Genomic DNA, 19821 nt, shown 5'->3' with positions numbered 1-19821 from the left:
CACCTGTTAACGGCGTCGTGTCCCCTCTTCTCATGCGATAACGCACGTTCACACGCTGCCAACAGTGAAAATCTCAATTTCGCAAAAACACCCCCTTTATCCCTACAAATCACCAAAATACCCTCCTTCAAGGCCAGGTCATGCTAAGAGGAACTAGGGGCAATGGGAACAAGCGCACACAATCAAATGCAAAAGTATTGCCTCTTTTCAGCAAAGCGAGAGAGAGAGAGAGAGAGCACCTTTTTCTTTAATATTCTAAATTCAACTTTTCTTTCTCGAAAAGCAAGATATCCATACATTTCAAGGCTAAGTAGACCACTTAATTGAAGTTAATAACATGTAAGTTTTTTTAGACCTACACCACCTTGTCGCCGCACCATTGTACAAGCATATGCCCTAATGCGCAATGCTAACAAAGTAACTCCAATCCTCCTTGGTACAAGACTGTTGGTCAGCTTGGGGGGAGGTGGAAAATTTCACTAAAACCCTCACATCCCCTACAAATACTACCAAGAAATGCAAGTTTCGAGTTGGGTCGCCCAACGTAGTGAAAATAATGTGTTGCTGACACTATGGTTGCACCACACTTCAAAGGAGAAAAGGAACTACAACAAAGAATTAATTATGGCCAAAAAGTAAAAAAGAATCGTAGTTCATTGGCTCCATCGATTTGGCTCAAAAGCAACCTATCAACCCAGTGAATCGTGACCAATTGTAGAGCAAGAAAACCTTTCTCCCTACTAGCACCAGGTTAAAACCCTAAATTTCAAATATGCTAACAAGGTAATTTCAAGGTTAAGCTAACCTTGCATCTCCTTAGTGCAACCTCGAGTCAGCATGAGGAGTGGGGTTTGAACTACCCCTACTAACCTTGATGCAACATTGCCCTTAGTTGGGGGGGAGATAGCACTAACCAATGAATGGGAGGCCTAGCCTACCAACAACTAATTTGCAAATGCCATCACGTAGAATTTTGTCAGGCTACCTTCGTTGCAATCCAAGCCCATTGGTTTAGCACCTCGGGTGACTGTAAGGAAGCCTAGCACTTTAGTAAAGCTCTATTGCCCCCCCCCCCGCCCCCCCCCCCCCCCCCCCCCCACAGTAGTTCTTATTATCAGGTCAAAACCCCTTCATTATGTGCCAAATGTTTCTTATCTACCCCACACAGTTTCCTTTTTTTTTCTTAAGGAACTTTAATATAGGTATTTAGTTTTTTTTAAGATAGGTGTAGTTACAAATGGTTTTTGATAGCTCACACACATGAGGCCTATATTAAGCTAAACTCATAACCAAAAATGCAAATTTGTATTTCATCTTGCATCATAAATGCCTTCAAGTAGACAACAGCCAATTTTCCAAAATACAAATGCAAAATTTGGGAATCAAACCTAGAAATGTCACGTCACCTTATAATTCTCCTTACTCATCTACTTGGACCTTACAAACCTTCTTCCCCTCATTAATAGAAGCATGTTCATGCTCATCTCACAAAAGTTTAGCATGTTCTTCTATTATTCTTACAAGTCCTTTATATTTTCCGTCACATGCACGAGGTATTAGTGGGGAAGTGAAACCCTTAGTAGATAACTCCAAGAGGTAGTTTTTTTTTGCAACCCAAAACATAGACTTAACATTATAATATGTGCTTAGTATTATATATTGTAGCAACATCAACTCTTTCACAGAAATCAAAAGCTACAAAGCTTACAGGTGCTTGTTCTTTGTTGTTGGGCAAGCCTTGCATTTTGTCATTTTATCCAAGTTTGTTGCATATGAGCCCATCGTTTTATTAGGCACCATTCCTAATGTCCAAAATCGTAGAAATTGCATCAACATTTTGTGTTAATTGATTAAATTCCTAACTTCCCATGCTCTTTGTCTACAAAATTGGAGATACTTTGGGAAAAGCAAGAGTGGAAAAAAACAAAAGGACTAGGAATGTGACCAAATTGGAGCTAACTAGTTGTTAGCTTCACTTTGCTTTGATTGGTCCTCTACATGCACGCCCAACACAACCCTTCCCTATCACATCGGCCCTCTCACCCCACAAGCTTAATGATTTGGTTAGTTCATGTTCAAGCTAGTTGTGGGTGGGGCGCTCTTCATGGCCTTCAATTATCCTAGTGACTAGCAATACACATGGGTTTTTTATGGGCACTCACTTCAACTTTTCAAGCTAGTTTGATATTCTTGTTTTATTTTCCCATCAAAGGCTTCACATCTAGTGGGATAATTAGGATTTCATGTGTCCTACAAACTTTTGTAGAAATTGCAAGAGTCTTGAAACTTTGAAAAGTCATTATGTGTTCATTGAATATCGTAGGTGATTAATTACAATTATAGTTAGACAACATAGAATGAGTAGGTTGATTCCTTTGTCTAGACTAGATCAACGAGACTCCTTCCTCTTATAGTAATCATGAGTTTCAAACTCTTGCAAGAAAGAAAGAGCTTTTATCTTGACTACCACCACGACCTTTGAGTCACATGGCTTAATCACTTGGTTGATATATCTAGAATAAAATAGGGAAAGTTGCCAAAATGCCCCTACTTCTTATGAACATTCCATGAAAACCCTTGAAATTTTAGAGAGGACCCAAAAGTAGTTACCTTGTATATTTTTTGTCAAATTCTTCTAGAATTTACACATCCTCTTCCTTTCTATCTATATTCAAGTCTCTTAAACCAAAAGCATTGTGTGCGTTAGCTAAAGGATCGCTACCATTGTCTTCATGTATTATGCTCTTTGGTTTCATCAATCTATCACAATGCAGGTCACATGCCTTGTGCGAGGAATTTTGATGACTATAACTGATTGCCCCACCACATGCAAGTTGATGGCATGGTGGACATGAACTTTAAGTCTACAAGCTAAGAGAGAAATAGCATAAATGAGGAGAGAGATTATCTTCACCAAAATGTGCAAAATATGATGTATTGATGCTACTTATGAAAATTGTATGGGCTATGTTGGTGCTCCACAAGTTTGCAATCCATATCAACTTGTGCCAACAATTTCGTTTTCAGAGAATAAATAGGGTCAAAATCAATGTTGCTAAAGCCTTTATTCTACCCATCACCATATTCCAAAGATTAAAAGCTTTTAAGTCAATTCTAGGTTATTCGAGGGATCCCATATATATCTCCAAGGTAAATTTCTTTATTGTTGAGAATGGAAGGGTAGTAGGGGGGGCAATATAAGTTCCTACAAAAATTGTAAAATCAATTAGTCAAATAGTAAGCTTTGCAATTGATATACAAATGTGGGATTGACTTTGCTCTAGTCTTACATCTTGGGCATTTTCCTATGTTGTACTCATTTCAAAGGCTCTTTCATAATGCCATTGTTGGAGGTCCCAGCTTTTAGGTGCCACCTTTTGTTCAATTTGTTGCATGCATTGAAAGTGGAGTGGGAGTGAAGGTTAGGCAGCGGAAGGGAAGGTTCAACCATACCTTTAGGGTTGATATTTCCTTTTAGATTGACATATTTTATTGTGGGATCCCTAGAAATTGGTTCTCTCTTCTTTATGATCAAGTCATGTTCTTTAAGGTCGAATTTATGATTTACCTCTGGATCAAGTATCCAATCTCTAGCTTCCTCATCTCAAATGTTTTTCCACAACATAATGCATTTGCTAAACAACTTATACAGATGATCAAGGGATTGAGGATCAATACTATTGTGGAAGATACTAGACCAAATGGAGTCTTCTCTACATTAGAGCAAGGAGAAATCCTAATCAAAGTTGAGAAAGATATCAAACTTGTAGGAGCCAAGCTTCCTAAAGACATTTTGGCCAAAGTAGAGCAGCATTTTTTCTTAAAGGCAATAGTGAGGATATTATGGTTCTTCCACTTTGGGTATCTTATAATCATAAAGTTGAGGGCATTAGCACATAGTAGGATAGCCTAATCCTTTTCCATCATGTAGAAACTCCTAGTTACCCTCTTGATAGCCAACTTGGTAGTAAGGGATCTAAGATTTGAAAGATCAAGGCCTCCTTCCTTCTTGGGAGCAATATAGACTTTCCAAGTAGCTTTAGGGATCTTGAAACTATCCCCATCTCTTGACCAAAGGAATCTTGAAACTTTCTCCATCTCTTGAAAGTTTCCCCATCCCTTGACCAAAGAAAGTTCATGGATGTGGAATCAAGCTAGTTTACTCTTGGAGGGAATCCTGACTTTGGGTTAAAGTGACACAAAAAACATATGTATGTCTAAATTCATGAATAGTTGTCCATTCTCTATGTTTTATAGGTAGCTTCAATAAGACATCTAGGGGGGTCATTCTTTATATTCTGTCAAGAATTGCGTGGTGGCGGGACTTGCTCAAGATGCTGCGCCGAACACACACAGAATGCACAAGGAGAAGCTCACTCAAGAGACAAGAAGAGAGATGGAGGCCAAAACGTTTTCTTGCTAATTTCTTCTTCTTCTTCCACACACTTTACAATGTACACAAAGTATAGATAAGATACAACATAAAGGAAAGTGGCCTATTAAGTCAAACAATGCATAACTGACTACACTAGTCGACTGGCGCTATAACTATGCCAGCTGTAAATAGGTGTAATAACCTGAATATAATAAGTAATGAGTCAGTGGCCATGTGAGAGTCATAATGACCACCAACATGCTAAGTGTAGACGTGTGGACCCATCTAACCAGGCGGTCCATCATCAATGTCCGCATGTGTTGAGCTTGTCATCTCAACACTCCCCCTCAAGCTCAACTGCATCTCTACAACTCCAAGTAAGCTTCGAAACTTTTGAAGCTTCTCTGTACCCAATGCCTTCGTGAAGATGTCAGCTATCTGATCCTCTGTGCTGACATACACCAAGTCAATCTCACTTGCTAGTACCTTCTCTCTCACAAAGTGGTAGTGTACCTCAATATGTTTTGTCCTGGCATGGAACACATGGTTCCTAGCCAACTGTATACTGCTCATGTTGTCACAATAAATGACAATTGGACCTTCCACCTGCACATCCAAATCAGCCATTAACTTTTGTAGCCATACTATCTCACATGCTGCAACAACAGCACCTCTATACTCAGCCTCTGTACTCGACAAAGCAACTATAGATTGCTTTTTGCTGCTCCAAGCAATTGTTGCACTACTAAGAGAGAACATGTATCCGCTGGTAGATCTTCTATCAGACATACTACCAGCCCAATCTGGATTTGTGTATCCAAACACCTGTACATTTGTACCTGCCTCATAGAAAAGTCCATAATGTAATGTGGACTTCACATATCTCAATATGCGTCTGACTGCATCCAAATGTGGCTTTTTAGGTACTTGCATAAATTGACTCACAAGACCAACACCGTAGCTCAAGTCTAGCCTTGTAATGGTCATGTAGATCAAACTCCCCACTATCCTCCTGAACATAGTAGGGTCTTCTATCTCATCCCCAACATCAGCACTCAACTTTACATTCTGCTCCAACGGGACTGAAAGTGGTTTGCATGATGTCATACCATACTTGGACAACATATCCAAGCCATACTGTCTTTGGGACAGCCATATACCATCATCACATCTGATCACCTCAATGCCAAGGAAGTACCTTAGCTCACCTAAATCCTTCATCTCAAACTTCTTCTTCAAAAAGTCATTGACTTCAGCAATCCCACTATCACTATCACCTCTAATAATCAAGTCATCCACATAGATGACTATGATGACCAAACCTGCATCTCCCTTTCTCACATAAAGTGAGTGATCAGCATCAAAAACATAAAAGCCAATATTGACAAGATACTCTCTAATCTTGTCAGACCATGCTCTAGGTGCTTACTTGAGCCCATAGAGCGCCTTCTTCAACCTGCACACATATGTGGGATGCTCTAAATCTTCATAACCTGCTGGTTGATCCATATACACTTCTTCATGCAAATCACCATGCAAGAAGGCATTCTTCACATCCATTTGTTGCAACCTCCAACCTTTGGCTGCTGCCAAAGCAATCACACATCTGACAATTGCCATCCTAGGAACTGGACTGAAGGTTTCATCATAATCTATGCCATATGTCTGAGCATAGCCTTTCGCAACTAGCCTAGCTTTGTACCTACTAATAGAACCATCTGCATTGTGCTTAATCTTATAAATCCACTTACATCCAATAGCTTTCTTGCCCTTCGGCAATGATACTAGATCCCAAGTCTTATTGGCCTCTAATGCAGCCATCTCCTCATCCATTGCTGCATCCCAATGAGGATGACCAACAGCATCCTCAAAACAAGTGGGCTCAACATCCTCAACTAGTTTCACCATATAAGCATAATTGTGAGCTGGATAACCTTCAAAACCAAATCTTTTAACAGGGTATCTGACCCTGCTAGATCTGCGTACCACCGGATCACTCAATAGAGCCTTTACATTATTATGAGCTCTCTGTACACCTGGTGTCCTCACTGAAGGAATGCCAAGCTCATCATCCAAGCTCTCTGAGCCATTGGAGTCTCCATCAAGTACTGCATTAATGCCTTCTGACACTTTATTATTTCCTTTGTCTTTACATGTAGTGCTACTAGATGCACCTGAAGATGTAGAGCTACTCCTTAGTCTCCCAGACCAAGGACTACCAAATGATGTCTCTGGTCCACTAAGAGTCCGTGATTCTTGCTTTTTAGCCTGCACATGAGTGTCGTGATCATCATCATCATCTAATGCATGACCACTTGATGCATACCAACTGCTCATTTCATCAAAGATGGCATCCCTGCTCACTCTGAACTTACATGTGACAGGGTTATAACAGCGATACCCTTTCTACTCTAAAGAGTATCCAATAAAGACACATTTTTTTGCCTTTGGATCAAGCTTCTTCCGTAGCTCATCTGGCACATGAACGTATGCAACACAGCCAAATACTTTAAAGTGCGATACATTAGGCTTCTTGCCAATAAAACATTCTTCAGGAGTCATCCCATGAACTGCAGCTGTGGGAGTTCTGTTCATAATATAAACAGCAGTATGAACAGCCTCAGACCAAAAATGCTTAGGCATATTCTTTTCAGCCATCAAGGCGTGTGCAACTTCTGCAATATACATGTTTTTCCTTTCTGCAACACCATTTTGCTGTGGGGTATACCTGCATGTGAACTGTCTCTTTATCCCATGAGACCTCAGAAAATCACTGAACTCATTCAAGAGGTACTCTCCCCCTCCATCTGACCTCAAGCACTTTACTTTCAAGCCTGTTTCTCTTTCAACTACAGCCTTGAAAGTTCTAAAGTGTTCAAACGCTTCACTCTTTTCCTTCATAAAATATACCCACGGCTTTCTAGAACAATCATCAATGAATGTGACAAAGTATGAACTGCCTCCAAGTGATACATTTTGTGTAGGCCCCCAAATGTCTGTATGCACAACATCAAGGATATTTCTGCTTACATCTCTGTCATGTGAATAGGGTTGTCTTGCCTGCTTATCAAACTGACATGCTTCGCATACCTTATGAAATTTTGCAACTCTAAATGTAGTGCTTACCAAACTGACATGCTTCGCATACCTTATGAAATTCTGCAACTCTAAATGTAGGCAAACCTGTAACCAACCCTTTGGGCTGCATTAATTTCAGCCTTTGTACATTTGCATGTCCAATGCTTTTGTGCCAAATTTCAATATCTACAACAACACCTTTTCCTTTAGCATACATAGCAGCATTCATAGTAGGAATTCCAGCATCCAGAGTAAACATACGTCCAACTCTACTTCCCTTTGCAACTAACATGCACTTGTCATTGAAGTCTTCTACAAAGCAACCCTTTGCATTAAATCTGACTTGCAGCCCTTGTTCTACCATCTGACCGACTGACACCAAGTTCTTTGTAATAGATGGCACATGTAATACATCTGAAAGACTCTTTGTCTTACCATCATGCAAGGACAAGGGAACTTTTCTAATGTGTGAAATTGGGTGGCATGAATCATCACCCGTTTGCACATAACCTGCATTTTGCAAATCCTGCATCTCTCCAAACCATTCTGCATGGCTGGTCATATGATTGGATGCACCTGAATCAACATACCAAACATCATCATGTGTTCCCTTTCCTGTAATAGCATTCAGCATATGCTGCATAACAAACAAACGTTCATTTTTGTCTTCATTCTGTCGTGAAGACGATGCATAGTTTCCTTGCTGCAACTTACCACTGCGAATATCATCTTTCTTAGCATAACATTGGGCTGCCATATGACCTGTTTTGCCACAGTAGTGACACACAATACCAGAGTTGTTAGAACCTCTGTTCTGCTATCCACCTCTTCCTCTAAAGCTCCCCGTGCCTCTAAAGTTACCACGATCTCCTGAAACCTGCATATCGCCAAATTGCTGATTCAATCTGTTTTGCTGGTTGTCACTACCACATCATGTACCACGACCTCTTGAAGAGAATCTGCCACGTCCCCTTCCTGAACTGGAGTAGAAAGCTTGGACCTGTTCACCACTTTTTTCAGATGTCTCACTCTGCATGTTGATCTCTTCAGTGATCATAAGGGAGACCAACTCATCGAAATCTGGAAATGGCTTTCTAACATATACGGAAGTTACAAAAGACTTCCAAGCCTTTTCATTGTTAAGTCCATTCAAGGTAGACGACACCAAATCATCATCATCGGGCATTGCATCAATTGCTGCCAAGGCATCTGCAATGCTCCTTACCTTCAGTGCATACTCATTGATAGACATCTTTCCTTTCTTCAATGTATTCAACTCTTGCTTGAGTTGAATCTTTCGTGCCTTTGTATTTACAGAAAATATACTTTCAAGTATGGTCCAAGCTGCATATGAATTCTCTACATTTCTAATGTGTCCGAGCATACTATTGTCAATTACTGCAGACAACCAATATATGACCTTCTTGTCTTTTGCATTCCATTCCTTCCGTGCCTTTGTCTCTTCTGCATTTGGAGGATCACTCACCTCCGGCTCCTTTTCTTCACCTGAAACAAACTCGTAGAGACCTTTTCCAATAAGGAAGTTCGTGATACGGAACTTCCATGAAGGATAGTTGTTCTTGTCGAGCTTCTTAATGATGGGGCTTTCACTGTTCTCTGCCATTATCACAAAATTAATACCAACAGCAAGCAAATCTTCTGCAACCCTTGACCTGTAGTGCACAGCAATACACCAAACAGCCTTTTTCACTGTTTGCTCAACAATACATGCAATCTGCAAACTAGTTTGCAGATAAACCTTGTGTTTACTCGCTGGTAAACACCTTTGAACTTACAGATTTGAAATCTGTAACTTGTGCACCCACTTTCGGTCAATATAGTTGAAGTCACAGTGTACCCTGAAACTGATGTTCGCAACCTTGCGGCTCTAAAACGGGGCCTGAAACGGCCTCAGATGCCCAAAATAACTGCGAGAAAGCCCTGAAGGGTCTATCTGCAGAATACACAGTGCTCTTCGCGCACACCAAATCTCACTGCAATCTGAGATTTTTGCTCTGGCCTACTACCGTTGCCTCCACATGCACTATCCAATAGAGAGAGTGGAAGAATGGGAGAGCTTCTTACCCGTGGCTTGCTTGCTCGAACCTTGCTTCTTCTCCTTTGCTTCAGCCCCTTCGAAATCAGCCTTTCTCAGTGGCGCGGCTCTGATACCATATCAAGAATTGCGTGGTGGGGGGACTTGCTCAAGATGCTGCGCTAAACACACACAGAATGCACAAGGAGAAGCTCACTCAAGAGACAAGAAGAGAGATGGAGGCCAAAACGTTTTCTTGCTGATTTCTTCTTCTTCTTCCACACACTTTACAATGTACACAAAGTATAGATAAAGATACAACATAAAGGAAAGTGGCCTACTAAGTCAAACAATGCATAACCGACTACACTAGTCGACTTGCGCTATAACTATGCCAGCTGTAAATAGGTGTAACAACCTGAATATAATAAGTAATGAGTTAGTGGCCATGTGAGAGTCATAATGACCACCGATGTGCTAAGTGTAGACGTGTGGACCCATCTAACCAGGCGGTCCATGATCAATGTCCGCATGTGTTGAGCTTATTATCTCAACATATTCTACAAGTGGCTTCAATAATATATCTAAGGGGGGTCATTTATGAGGGTTTCAATTCTAGCTTTAGTAGATGTGATTATAATTTGGATACTTTTACAAAAGGTTTGAAGACATCTCTAAACATAGAACTAGATTAAGGGTCATCCCTTAAAGTATCATTGGTGTCATTTACAAATTAGCTAAGGACCATATCTCTAATAAGATTGGAAAACTTTATACCACAAATTTCTAGCTTCCAAGCTAGGTTGAATTAGCCATCCAAGTGCATCAATAGCTATGGAAAAAAGGAGGGTGACCGAGGACAACCTTTCTCAATCTCCTCAAGTGGAAGGATTCAACGATTCGACCATTGATTGCTAATAGCATTAGCATTACCAAAAGCACTTGTACATAGGCTTCCAATGCCCACATGATGCAAGGTTTGCAAGATGAAATGCCATTCTTGTTGGTCATAGGCTTTGCCATGTTCTTTTAAAAAAAATGAATTCTTAATGTGGCTTTTGAGGATGTTCCATCCCTTTGCATAAGGCAACGATGGAATCAAGCATATATCTTCATTTGATAAAACCTTTATGTTCTTTCCCAATCTAGCCATCCAAGTATGGGGAGATTCTTCTAGCTAGGGGCAAATGTGAGACAAGTTATAGGTCTCTAGTTGTGCAATTTTTTTTTCTCATCTCTTTTATAACTCAACTTAATAACTCCTTAATTGATACTAATATGAAGGATCCAAATCTTATAGGTCCTCTCTAAATTGAAAGAAGAGGCTTAATGAGATAATCCTTGAATTATTTGTAGGATTCATCAAGGAAGCCATCAAGTCCAAGATTCTTTTCTTTAAATGAAGAGTCAATGGTGACTACCTCTTTCTTAAATTTGACAACCTAGGCTCAGACATGGGTGACCTGTGAGCTAGGATAGGTAGGAGGACTAAATATTTTTCAAGATTTTCTTTTTGCCATTATTACATTCTCAGCATTGTCCTTAGCTAATCATCTCAACAATGAAGATAAGGATATCAAGGTTATGATTGGCTCACTACTACTCGCTTTATGTCTATGACAATCTTGATACATGTGAGTGAATCCATACTAGGGCCACCATTGGTCTACTTTATTTTCTTTAATCTAGTCTTGTCTCTAAGGGCAACATGAGGATATGTGTCTTGGTTGTTCACAATTCCAACAAGCTATTGTCTCTTGAGGTTGGTTCATTCCATATCCTTGTCCTCATCCCAACATGATGATTGGCAATGGCAGATATTCCATTTGGATGGCATGGCTCTCTTTGTCATAGCAAACAAAGGGGTTCATGTGCTCCCCATCCTCCATTGGTTTTTCAATGTAATAAAAAAGAGAGTCTCTAGGAGCATAAGTAAATTATTAGGATTGGTGGTCTAGGGATTCCTAAGGGATTGACTCTAGCTTTCTATGCTATTTCTCTTTGCTTTTTGGGAGCTAATAAGGCCAATGGTGGTGCTAATTGTGATTGTCTTGGATCGTTGAAGCCACTATTAATTGTTGATAGCCAAAATTCAAGTTAGGGTCGGGTGTCTTTGAGCAGCTCTACAATAAGTTTCTTGATGCCCAAAGCATCCATAATTAGTGCAAGTGCATGCTAACCGCCTTAAGCACTCCAAAGGGAGGTCTCCTCTATAATGGATGCACTACATGTTCTGGTAGTCTCGGGACAAATTCAATATTTCAGCCATTGCAAGAGCTCTTGCTATCAGTGCTTCTTTAGACTACCTATGGTTTTATTATCCCTACTTCTTTTCCTATGTAGATCATCAATGTAGATTGGCTCATCTAGGAGATCATTGATGCTAGAGCAACTTAGATTTGTGTTTCGTACCATGGTCTCAAAAATCCATATTCATCTCCAATTCTTGCCCTTACCCTTCTTGCAACCCAATTCCATAACACCTATTGCAATCCTAATCTTTACATCTACCCACCATCCAATTCATCATTATCTATAACCACTCTAACTCTTTTTATCTAACTTGTCATCTAATCCATCATCATTCATAGCAAACTTGAGAGGTGACTGGAGAGTTTGATAAAGGTCCTTGATTATGGTAGAATTCAAAGGCTTCAACAACTTCATCGTTGCAAAGGAGTAGCTCATCATGCTAACCAGTTGTGAATCTAGCTACTCAAGTCCTTGGATAATTATGACCCATTAGAGAGTATCGACAACCAGAGCACTATGTCAAGATGGCACCCAATTGTGACTAGAGTGGGGCAAGTTGTGGTAGCTGCAAGAGTAGCTCCACCTTCTCGTCCTCCTCCTTAAGCATTCAAAATGCCTTCTTAGATATCATGTCAAGCATAAATTGAATAGCAGTACATACAAAGGATAAACCAATCTAAGAGTGTGTTGTTAGTTAGAAATTTGTCAAGTAGAAGCATTGATAGAAGCAATGCAGCATCATGTAAGTCCTTTAGATACCTACATGAAGAGAACTCTAATCGATGAATCTAAACTTATGATCTAAGATTATTTAGGTCAATTTTCTAAGAATGAATAAGCAAAACTAATGTGGAACGTGGTCTCCCTCTCAATAAGTCTAAAGAAGTTAATTTACTTGTTGAAATAGAGCTGGTCTAATAGCCCCTCAAACTTTGTCTTTTCTTAAATGCATATAATACTTAAACTTCTCTCAATAAAATGTAGAACTTCTTTGCCAAAAGGATATCTAGATCAACTCTACATTGCCAATTGTGACCCTATGGATCACGATACCATAGAATCTTAATTGAAGTTGATAGTTGTGATGGGGAAAATCTAAACAATATGTCTAAACCCTAGCCTAAGGATAGTACTGTAAAATCTAAGCAGTAATCAAGAAGCAAAGAACTCCTTAAAAAATCACTTATAGGAAGGAAGGATAGAGACAACAAACTTAAAACTCAAGGATCCTGATCCAAAGGATACCCAAGTCTAATTAAAGAGATATAATAGTAAATTTGAAACTATTTTGTATGAATGTAAGCATCAAGTGATACTTTTTTCTTGTAATGAGTCAAATAAAAAAGGAAAGTCTTGATCGCAAAAGGATTGTTTTCCCTAGAAAAAGGATATCTAAGTCAAATTATATTGCTTGCTTTGGATATGCTTTTCAATAAAAGGCGTTCACCAAATAGCTCTATATAGATGATAGGGGGTAGAAATGACTAGCCCCAAGCTTCTTGATCTCTAGGTTCCCTCCATTAGAAATCGATTATCATCATGGGTGCTAAGACCAACCTTGTGATGACAAGAGGCATCCCTATAGTCTTATGATATTTTTTTGGAGAATTGTGGTGACTAGTGGGGCTTTGATAATAACAACCACGATGTAGAGAAAGGGATACATACTTTGTGAGCCCAATGATCTCTCAAAGAGATGGATGGTGGATTTCATGGGCAAACTCAACCCAATCATAGATGGTGATGATCTCAAGTCAAATAGATTATATTCTTCTTGATTAAAATAAAAGATAGGTTGAAAAGGACTGGTTTGTTTTATTGTCCATGTCTAAGTTAACTAATGGATTTAATTAAATGGGGAAACTAAAGGATGCCTTGGGTGCATGCCTAGACATGCATGAATATAAATGTTGTGTGTGTGTGTGTGTGTGTGTGGGGAGAGAGAGAGAATTTTGTACCGATTCAATCTCTATTTTCTGTGAAATAATCAATGCGTATTCCAAATATTTAATAGGTGGACGTCGATGGAGAACCTCCCTAATGATAGAAGTATCCTACCAACAGCTTGGGATCAAGCTAATAGAGCCAATGTATTGAATTGACATTGGGTTTGTGTCTTAGAATTAGCTCAACACCATTTTAGATGGCCGAGTTGAGATTATGACTTATCAGTAGAGAGGTTGATACTCTACTACCCCTTGTCTCTCACTCTCATTGAACCAAGTGTAGTGTTATCCTACTTTGAACTTTGACTGACCACATAAGTGATCTCTCTTAGTATATGTTATTGAGGAATTTTGCCAGCACAATCAAGAAGACATTGGGTCTCTAGATGTGTGAATTTGATCAGAGAAAAAAGTATGATAAAAAGATGCTCATAAACATGTGTATAATTTGTATTTATAGTTTTTATTAATTCAGGGAGATATTTCATCATGAACCATGAATCATATTTTCCTACCAATATCCATCATACATTAGCTTTAAATCACACCCCATGGGGTCTCCCTCTCATTTATGCTTCATATACTCTCCCTACCCTTGCTAAATATAAAACCTTGCTTTTATCTTCTTTGCCTTGCTTTTTGCTTTTCTTATTTCCATTTTGGTGGTGCAAGCCATGAGTTTGATTGCAACTTGTTTTGCCCATAATTTTGCTATATGAACTCCAAGCAAGGTTGTCTAGGTACTCAAAATGAAGCAAATAGACTTGATTGACTAGCTAACATGGGAAAAATAAAAAAATTCCTTCTAGAATAGCTACATTTTATATAACTACATCATTTTTTGATCATTTAAGGCTTGGACGACTTGTACTACTCATAAGTCATTGCATCAACCCAAAGTTTCGTTAACTCATTAGAACTTAGCATTGGATACTTCAATTATTTCAGAGACTAGTTTTGTTCCTAGAAAGCTTTGTAAAGACTCCCTATTGTGTACCCATATTGCGTCTCACTTCATCAAGATATGGTTTTCCTTCATTGCAAAGCATTAAAGCTTTTAAAGTGAGTGAACACCTCACTTTTCTTATGCATAAAGTAAACTCATACTTTGCAAGTATGATCATCAATGAAGGAAACATAATCCTTGCAACCACTCAAAGTTGCACTCTTTGTAGGACCCCACACATTAGAATGTATCAACTCAAGTGGTTTCTTGCATACATACTTTTCATGTGGAAACACATGCCCTGCTTGCTTTCCAAATTGACATGCTTGACATACTTTATGCATCCCATCAACCATATAGCCACATGAAATCCACCCCCTTTAAACCTGCACATTCTCCAACATGTGCCACACTGCTCAATCCTCTTGGGTCAAATGGCCACATAGTCATCTGCAGTATCATGCAAAGAAATATATTGTCATCTCTAGGATCAAAAACCCAGATAATACTCTTGCGTAAGTCACGAGCATCGTAGAATCCTTCTAGATCATAAACTCGTATTTGTATTGCCGATATAGGCATGTATTCAATCCATTTTCCACCTCTTGGATCATTTGATATCAATAGTTTGTGTAGGTCAAATAACATGTATCCATCCATAGATCCTCATATGGTATAGTTAACCCGTCAAACTTTTGAAGCATATCATAACCAACAATTCCACCTAGATCATGAGGTAGAGTTATCCCATCAAATATTTGAAGCATATCATAGACTGGAGTTCTATGTGGATCATACAATAGCATACAGTATTCCCACATCCATTTGCAATCTACTCAAATAGTTTCAACCCACAAAGAATATTCGCATATGTTCTTGTAACAAGCGTGATACACATTGACTAGGGTTTAGACACCCAGTCACATTGATCGGGGTATATAAGGTGTAAGAGTCCCAGATTAGGGAAACTAGTTATTATCAATAACATACTCTTCACCTTCATCTCCAGCTTCCATGGCTTCCTCCCTCCTTCTCTCCTCTTTTCTGTCTTTCTCTCTCCTCTTCTAGTCTTCTTTCCTCTTCTTCTTGCTCTCTTTCTCTCTCTTCAACTCTTCTCCTCTCTCCTCTCACCTTCATTCATTACAAGTGGTATCAAAGCTTGAGGCTTTGGTCCTTTTCTCCTTTCCCCTTTCTTCATTTTCAAATCCCAAAAACCCTAGTTACTCAGCTTACAAGTACTAGTAAGAAGGACTGTAGTTAACCTCAACTTTTTGGAGCAAGTAGGAGGTATGGTTGGAGACTTAGACATAGCTGGAGGTAAAACGATTAAAATAGCAGGTCGTCACTTCTTTTCATGCAAATTTTAGGGGTCCCAGGCCAAGTTTGGAGTTCCAGGAGTTGGAAGAGGGCAAAAATCCCAGTTACTTTTTGCCTCAGTCCTACTTCTCTCTCCTTCCTACAAGCTGCCATGGCTGCCAACCAACACAACCCCTCCAAGCTTGCTCCAAACCATCAGCCAACCCCAGAGGTTGATCCCCACCATCTCCAGCTATAGTTTGAACACCTGGATGGCTAGGGAATCCCTGCCAAAGGTAGCATGCAGCAGCTCGCAATTTGCGGTGCAAATTGCGATGCTGCCCTTGACTTCTTCATGCCTCTTGCTCCTCCTTCTAGCCTTCCCCCTGGCACAGTTGGCCTCCTAGGGCAAGGGCTGAACCCTCTTCAATAAGATTTGACCCCTCTCTCCCCCCCTTGACATTGAACCCTTGATTGAATCCCTTGTTGTACATTGCTTGTGGGCAGCCATTATTGCTTAGTCCAAGCTCTTGATCCAGCCCACAACCTCTGAAGCTCAGCCATCAGGAGATCTCTCAACCCTTTTTGCCCCTTCCCTACCCGGATTGAAGACATGGAGCTCAACATGGATGGGAGCTTTGTGGGCAGCCATGAAAGGTTCACTTGAAGCTTTCCTCCTTTGAAGCTCAAGCTTGGAAACAAGCACGGGAGTCATCATGATCATTGGGAGCATTCGAATGTTGAAGCCTTCTTCCATGGGAACACCCTAACCAACCGGGCTTGATTGATGGAGCAAACATGCATCATGATGAGCTATGCTTCAATGGTCTCCCCAAGCATTGAAGAGGTATGTCAATCTGATCTTAATCTCTCAAATTTAGCCACTTGCTGAGCCTAATCCCTTGTTGGAGAGATTAAAATTTACATAGGCTTAGTAGCTCAATCCCCTTTGCATGCATGCATGCATCATATCTAATCCTAAAAATTCATTGTATTGGCTGACATTAATCCCCATTTTGTCTTGTGACCTTGGATAAGCCTCAAAGTGAATAATAGCCATTGTAAATTGGGTATGCAATGATGCTTGGAGTATGCTCAGGACGCTATTTATGTTGCTGATTAGGCCTCTCTAACTATGCTCCATCCATATAAGGCTTTTATAATATAAGAGCCAGGCAATGTTTTTGGTCATAGTCCTGTAGGATAGTCAAGAACAGCCTATTGTAGAAATTTTTATTTTGAATCTAGGAGTGAATCCTATAGCTCACCTTGAAGAGGGCCTTGTCCCCTCCGGTTTGAATCAAAAATATCCCCAATTGGGGCTACCATTTGGAAGTTATGCCCATTTTTGTGCTCCAGGGTCACTGTGGACAAGGTGCAAATTGCTCTAGGACAAACACAGTAATTCCATTACAAAAAATTCTGATCATTTTGAGTCACAAAAGTGAATAGCTCATCTCAAAGAGTACTTTGTCTCCTCCGACCTAAACCAAAAGTCTCATCAATTAGAGTTTCCTACAAAAAGTACGCCCCATTTACTGATAGCAGGTCCTATGGAGTGGTGCATCTAGATGGTTGGCCACTAGAAAGGCAAAAACAAGGCCCAAGACGACTTCTAGAGGGAGATTAGAGACTCCTAGACGTCCATGAATGAGGAATCGAGCTCGGCACAAGATTACCATGGTGATATATAGGAGGAAATGCCCGAAACGGACCCATACACCCTACTCAATCACACCCTATGTCAGCATGAGCTTCATCACATATGGAGTGGCATAATGACATGGTCACCAACCATCACCAAATGATGTCCAAGTTTGATGAAGCCATTGAGCATATGGCCCTCTCAAACTCAAAGACTCAACAGACCTTGGAGCAGCTCACTACTCTTGTTGCTCAATTAGCTACCACTTCAGCTCCCAAGAGAAGGTCAATGACTTTAGGCATGAGTGCAGACGTCCTCCACATCAGGATCCATTGCATGGTCCATAGGGTATACTTGATGCTAAGGGAATCCCCCCTCTACCTATGAGATTGGTGAACCCTCTCATGCACAAGATGAGCCCTTGTTGAATTCCCTCGTCAACCATGTAGCCAACATCCCGTTGAGGCCCTCCCCCACCCTTGGTCGAAATTCCCCCGCTCTCCCTAGAAGCCCCCATGCACCCTATATGAATCAGCCCCATCATGGACAATATGGTACCAATGGCCAGCATGGCAATCATAGATAGCTTGGGCTATGTGAAAGGATGAGGATCTAGAGCATGGTAGGGAGCTATGGTGGATGAAAGATGAAGATTAAGCTCATGATGACATAGACAAGACTTGAATTGTTGCACAAGTGAATTAGGTTCCAAGATGGAAGCTTGGACTCATAAACACAATCTTGTGCATAGACTGACAATGACGACACTAACTGAAAAGTGAAAGCATCATGCTATTGTATTCATCATATCTCAAAAAGTGGTAGTTAAGTACAATGCTTTATAGTTGTTGGATGGTAGTAGTTTTCCCTTTCTGTGCATATGGGATTCAGTCTGCCTACATGTCCTAAGCCCAGAACTTCCTCATACAAATAGGCTACAGTAGGTGTGATTGCAAATATCTCAACAAGCTATAATGGACAACACGGGATAAATGCACCACATGGGATGTATGGACATCAAGGCATGTATGGCCACCATGGGAAGTATGGGCAGCATGGCCCTAATGAATTGCATGACAAGATCATCCTCACAAAGTACAATGGGCAATCCCCCTCACCATCTGACTTGGAGGAATGGATGTCCAAGTTGGAGTCCTACTTTAATATCTACCCTCACACTGATGATCAGAAAATACTTTTTGCTTCTCTCCACTTGAAAGGATTTGCCTACACATGGTGGCACTATATCAATCGAGAGAATCATCAGTTCATTAACTGGGAAGATTTTAAAATGCATATGGTCCAAGTTTTTGTGTCTCATGTGTGGAAAAAGAGTGATTGGCAAGACGATGGTACACTCTTGACCAACGTAACCTCATTGTATGTGATTACACAAATTAGTTCATGAACTTGACAATGTATATGTAGATTATTAGAGAGATGATGCTAAATTGCACAAGTATATTTATGGGTTGGAACCAAGCCTATCGGCAAATGTCATGGCTCAAAAACCTACCACACTATTTGATGCAATTGAACTAGCTGAGGGATATGCAAGAAAGTATCGTAAGAATGAATATTTTCGGCAAGGTTCTAGACAACCCCACATCCCTTCACGATCAGCCCCATATGGAGGTGGTTTTCGAGGCACTTCTATGCCTAATAATAGCCCCAAAGTCCCCACTTACCCCTCCTTCTATGCTATAAGAAAAACGGGCACTTTTGGGACAACATTTGGCTCTAAAGCTGAGAATAAGTATGTTGAAAATAAACAGTCCACTGCATCACCTTCCCATGAATCCAGTAGCCAATGCCTCATTTCTCTGGATGTTGTGAAGGAACGGAAGGAAAAGGGGCTATGCTTTATATGCAGAGATAAGTACACTGTTGATCATGCCTCCAAATGCTCGTACAAGACAGCTAAGGTTAAGGTTCATAGCACGTATGTCATTGAAGATTGGCACAATGATGAGGATGACCTGCCCATCGACCAGGCTGAGCCTACAGAGGATGTTGATCACGAGTAGTTCTATGACCCAGAGGATGGGTTTTCCTTCGGCCCAGGCAGAGATCCATCACGTATACTTGATTTGACATCCTACCCATCTACCACTTCCCTTTGCTCTATCTCCTTGGAGGCTTGGATGGTTTCCCGAAGCCCTAGCACCCTTCGCATTCAAGGAAGTATCCATGGAAATCATGTCTTCATCCTTGCGGACAGTCTTTGCGTGGCTTCCTTGGTCTCTC

Source organism: Lygodium microphyllum, chromosome 8 (assembly GCF_053477565.2).
Source record: "Lygodium microphyllum isolate KBCC chromosome 8, Lygodium_microphyllum_v1.1.10, whole genome shotgun sequence".
NCBI classification, from domain to species: Eukaryota; Viridiplantae; Streptophyta; class Polypodiopsida; order Schizaeales; family Lygodiaceae; genus Lygodium; species Lygodium microphyllum.
Note: the sequence above shows the minus strand (reverse complement) of the source record.